At 47.1% G+C, this 6,000-nt stretch overlaps 1 protein-coding gene across 2 annotated transcripts in view; it reads right to left on the bottom strand.

The window, feature by feature from the left end:
- Positions 1–2,001, bottom strand: part of MATR3 (matrin 3) — a 77,554-nt gene extending 75,553 nt beyond the window's left edge. Inside the window, exon 1 of one of the 2 annotated variants that reach the window (XM_075344238.1) lies at positions 1,899–2,001. The gene's annotated coding sequence lies outside the window, so the exon portion shown is untranslated. The remainder of the gene's footprint in view (positions 1–1,898) is intronic. The other variant, XM_075344236.1, reaches the window with a different exon arrangement.
- Between the last annotated feature and the right edge of the window lie 3,999 nt (positions 2,002–6,000).

Consider the following 6,000-nt stretch of genomic DNA (forward strand, 5'->3'; position numbering starts at 1 on the left):
TGCCGGATCCGTCGTAATTGGCTAATGCGGCAGCCGAATGGAACGTCTCTTGTAACGTTTTTTGTCTCTGACAAAAAAAAACGCATCGCATCCGGTGCGATCTACAGTGAAAGCCTATGGACGGCGGATCCAGCATAATGCGGCAAAAAACGGATGCGGCCGTCGGATCAGTTTTTGTTAACTGAGCATGCTTTAATGTATTGAAAAAACGGATCCAGCAAGAAAACGGACGAAACGGATGCAAAAATGGATGCGCCAGATCCGGGGTTTTTTTACGGATTAGGTAAGGCGGCTTTCACACATCCGGATTTTGCAGTGCGGCTCAAAAACCTATGCAACGGATGCGGCGAAAAAACTGAACCGTTGCATAAGTTTCTCCATGCGGCCCGTTTGTTTTTTGACGGATGCGGCTTGATACTGAGCATGCACAGTACAGAAAAAGCGCATCTGGCGGCCATAGGCTTCCATTGTAAATTGCACCACATCGCGCCGGATCCGTCGCGATGCGGTTTTTTCGCCACACAAAAAAACGTGCCAGGCAACGTTCCATCTGTCCGCCGCATCGGCTAAATATGCCGCATCCGACAAAAAACGGACACAACGCAAGGCCATGCGGCACAATACGGCGCTAATGCAAGTCTATGCGGAAAAAAACACAACCAGCGGCTTAAAAAAAAAAAAAAAAACAGTTGCGTTTTTTCTGCAAAGCACCATATTGTGCCGCTCAGCAAAAACAGGATGTGTGAAAGCAGCCTATACCGGAACCGTAAAAAAAAAAAAAAAAGGCTCAGGCGCATCAGTTTTATCATGTTCTGCGCCGGATCCGTGCCTGATGCCAAAACACTGATGTGTGAAAGTAGCCTAAGGCTACTTTCACACATCCGGTTTGAGCCCTGCGGCTCAATCCGGCTGTGAAAACTATGCAACGGATGCGGTGAAAACACCGCATCCTTTGCATCAGTTTTTACATGCGGCCGGTCCGGTTTTTTCCGGTTGCGGCATGCTACTGAGCATGCGCAGTGGAAAATACCGCATGCGGCGACCGGATGCGGTTTTTTCCGCATCGCGCCGCATCCGGCCTCCATAGGGATGCATTGAAAAATGCGCCGCAGCGGCCGGATGCGGCGCGATGCGGTGTTTTTTGCCGGAGCAAAAAACGTTGCAGGGTACGTTCGATCCGGCCGCCGCATCGGCTAAATCTGCCGCATGCGGCAAAAACCGGACCGAACGCAAGCCCCTACGGCACAATGCGGCACTAATGTAAGTCAATGCAAAAAAAAACCGCAATCGGCGTTACAAAAGCCGGTTGCGGTTTTTCTGCAGAACGCCGTATTGTGCCGCAGAGCAAAAATCCGATGTGTGAAAGTACCCTAAGGCAAAGTGCTGCGATATAATCCACTGTAGTGATAAAGTATTGCGGTGGATTATAGAAACGCAGGGGAAAAAACAAAAAAAGCAGCAACATCAGCAAGTCAGAATTCTCAGACTTTGCTGGGGTGATTTTTCCTTGCTTTTTATTGCTTAAAAAAAAAGGAAAAAAAAAAACATGAAAAAAGCCCTGTGTGCACAAGGCCTAAGAAGGAAAACCGCAAACAAAAAGTCACGTGGGCACATGGCCTACTGTCTGTTATAAGGCGCTGCCCTCACATTACGCCACATGGCGTCAGATCACCGGCCACAAGGTAAAATAACCACAGAGTAAGGAATACAAGCAGGAATTACAGAGGAGAGACACCATGGAGTCACAAAGACAAGCGCAGGCCCGGCCGCCATCACTGAGCGCGAGCGCCATAATGGAGGACGGCATTTCCCCCCCGCTCATAAGAAGCAGCTGCGTCTCCACTGAGGTAACAACGCAGAATAACAACCGACAGTCTCCCCTTCCGCCTCTTCCTCACCGGTATCCCGTTCCTGCACCGCGCACACACCGGGGCTGACGGCGTCACCAACACGCGCGCACCTCCGAAGACGGCGAGAAATGGCCTTGTTTTCTCCACTTCCGGTTCCGGCCGGGAAAGCATTAGCGGATCATAGAGTTCACTTTCGGCTGGCTAGAGAGGAAGCAGCAGAGACCGGAAGTGAAGCTTTACCACCCGTTACTGTGACAACGGGAAAAAAAAAGGGAATATAATGTAAAAAAAAATAAAAATGTAGCGTGGATGGTGGAAAGAAGGAAAGAGCAGGGCAGAAAAGCTGCAGCAACAAAGAACAATCAGCTTCACAGACACACATACACAGATACGTACACAAACATACGTACACATATAGGTATACGTCCAGGCATACGCACACATACAGGCATATGTACATATACAGGCATACATACACATACAGGCATATGTACATATACAGGCATACATACACATACAGGCATGATATGTACATATACAGGCATACATACACATACAGGCATACGCACACTGTCACATACAGGCATACGCACACATACAGGCATATGTACATATACAGGCATACATACACATACAGGCATGATATGTACATATACAGGCATACATACACATACAGGCATACGCACACTGTCACATACAGGCATACGCACACATACAGGCTTCTGCCCACATACAGGCATGATATGTACATATACAGGCATACGCCCACATACATGCTTATGCCCACATACAGGCATACGCACACTGTCACATACAGGCATACGCACACATACAGGCTTCTGCCCACATACAGGCATGATATGTACATATACAGGCATACGCCCACATACATGCTTATGCCCACATACAGGCATACGCACACATACAGGCCTATGCCCACATACAGGCATACGCCCACATACAGGCATATGTACTGTACATATACAGGCATACATACACATACAGGCATACGCCCACATAGAGGCATACGTACATATACAGGCATACGTACACAGACAGGCATATGCCCACATACAGGCATATGTACTGTACATATACAGGCATACATACACATACAGGCATATGTACTGTACATATACAGGCATACGCCCACATACAGGCATACATACACATACAGGCATACGTACATAGACAGGCATATGCCCACATACAGGCATACGTACATATACAAGCATACGCCCACATTCAGGGATAAGCCCACATATAAGCATACGTACATATACAGACATACACACAGGCATACACACACATACAGGCATACATACACATACAGGCAAACGCCCACATACAGACATGCGTACACATACAGGCATACGCACACATACAGGCATATTCACACATACAGGCATACGTACACATACAGGCATACGCACATATACAGGCATACGCACATATACAGGCATACGCACACATACAGGCATATGCACACATACAGGGATATGCACATATATACACACACATACAGGCATATGTACATATACAGGCATTTGCCCATATACAGGCATACATACTGTATACAGGCAAAGAAACACATATTAAAAGACAAATTCACAAAAATACATAGAAACAGACATAAATCTATACACAGTCATATACAGTGACATACAGTAGATACATCATACATGGACACAGACACATTAGACATATTTTTAATATGGAGAAGACGGCAGCAGCCTCATTCACCTCCCCTACTTGTCTCCAGTCCCCCTCCTTCCGGGCATGTGGCTTTTGAAGGCACGCTGCTTTATGGCCATCACTATCAGAAATGGTCATGCGCAGTGCACTATGCAGCCATCTCTGCTAGCAGTGAATCTGCCAGGCCGGCACTGTACCTTTATTTTTTTGTGTGCAAGGAGGGGCTGGGGGCAACAGTATATAGATCACAGGAGGGGCTGGGGGCTACAGTGTGTACATTACAGAGGAGGCTGGGGGTGACAATATAAACATCAGAGGAGTGGCTGGGGCTACAGTATATACATCACAGGGGAGGCTGGGATGCCACAGTATATAATTCACAGAGGAGGCTGGAGGCCACAGTATATACATCACAGGGGAGGTTGGGGCTACAGTATATACATCACGGTGTAACAGTCAGTGGCATCGCATGGCCATGACGTCATGCATCGCCAAAGCTGGCATGCCAATATTAGCTGCTGGCAACTGCATCGGCTACAGAAGAGGACACCCCACATTGTGGAAGCGGAGGAAGGTGAGAAGTATGTTTGTTTTTTCATGCGATAGAGAACAGTAGCAGAACGAGGGAGATATATACCAGGAAGGGTCCCAGGATGGAGGACATCAACAGTGGGTGAAATAAGTGTTATACACATCACCAATTTTCTAAGTAAATATATTTCTAAAGCTGCTATTGACATGAATTTCTCACCAGATGTCAGTAACAACTCATCCAATCCAAACAGGAAAACAAAACAAACCATAGATGTCCATAAATGTAATGATGTTTATGAGAAATGACAGAGGGAAAAAAGGATTGAACACATTTACTGAAATGTATTTAATATCATATAAAAGCCTTTGTTAGTGATGACGCTTCAAGAGGCCTCCTGTATGGAGATACTAGTCGCCTGCATTGCTCAGGTGTGATTTTGGTCCATTCTTCCACACAAACACTCTTCACATGCTGCAGGTCTCGGCTCCTTCTATGAATTCTGAGCTTTAGGGGCACTTTGCACACTACGACATCGCAGCTGCGATGTCGGTGGGGTCAAATCGAAAGTGGCGCACATCCAGCGTCGCAGTCGATATCGTAGTGTGTAAATCCTTTTTTATACGATTTACGAGCGCAAAAACGTCCAAATCGTATCATCAGTGTAGCGTCGGTCATTTCCATAATTTAGGAAGGACCGATGTTACGATGTTGTTCCTCGTTCCTGCGGCAGCACACATCGCTAGGTATGAAGCCACAGGAGCGAGGAACATCTCCTTACCTGCGTCCTGCGGCTCACGCCGGCTATGTGGAAGGACGTAGGTGGGCGGGATGTTTACATCCCGCTCATCTCCGCCCCTCCGCTTCTATTGGCCGCCTGCCGTGTGATGTCGCTATGACGCCGCACGACCTGCCCCCTTAATAAGGAGGCGGGTCGCCGACCAGAGCGACGTCGAAGGCAGGTGAGTGCATGTGAAGCTGCCGTAGCGATAATGTTCGCTACGGCAGCTATCACCATGATATCGCAGCTGCGACGGGGGCGGGGACTATCGCGCTCGGCATCGCAAGCATCGGCTTGCGATGTCGTAGTGTGCAAAGTGCCCCTTAGTTCCTTCCAGACATTTTCTATTGGATTCAGCTCCGGTGATTGGCTCGGCCATTCTAGGAGCTTTATTTTCTTTCTCTGGAATCAGTTGAGTGTTTCCTTGGCCGTGTGTTTGATGTCATTGTCTTACTGAAATGTCCACTCTCGTTTCATCTTCATCATCCTGGTAGATGGCAGCAGATTTTTATCAAGAATGTCTCGGTACATTTGTCCATTCATCATTCATTCAATTATATGACATTCGTCAGTGCCGTCTGCTGAAAAACAGCCCCACACCATGATGTTCCCACCTCCAAGCTTCACTGTTGTTGGTGTTTTGAGGATTATTGAGATGTTATTTCTATTATGGCATCGAAAGAATTCAATTTTGCTGTCATCTGACCAGATTATAGCAAGCAAAATAGAACAAAACACACTCTGCACCATCCAGAAAAATAGGAAAAGACTCACCACTCTTCTGATGGTTCAATGTAAACTTTGGCTGCAACGCTGTCAAAGTGACATCAACGCTAAAGCCAGTGCAAGAAACCAGGAACAGTGGTGGTCTCCTCTCATGTCAGGGACACCCACGTCATGGAGCTCTTCTCACTAGCCAGACCTTAGGTCTGCTCTTTCTGCATGCTGGGTCCTGTCTGATCTCCTGACAGGAAACTGTCTCTATCCCTTCACTCTGGGCTATTCCCAAACATTGACTTTAACTCTCTCTACTGTCAACTAAAAAACATCTGTCAATAATAACGCATGTCACAATACACATTACACGTTACAGCAATATTCGTGTCTTCAAGGGGGAACCTGGCAGTATGTCCATCTTCTTA

Source organism: Anomaloglossus baeobatrachus, chromosome 4, assembly GCF_048569485.1.
Source record: "Anomaloglossus baeobatrachus isolate aAnoBae1 chromosome 4, aAnoBae1.hap1, whole genome shotgun sequence".
In the NCBI taxonomy this organism is placed as follows: domain Eukaryota; kingdom Metazoa; phylum Chordata; class Amphibia; order Anura; family Aromobatidae; genus Anomaloglossus; species Anomaloglossus baeobatrachus.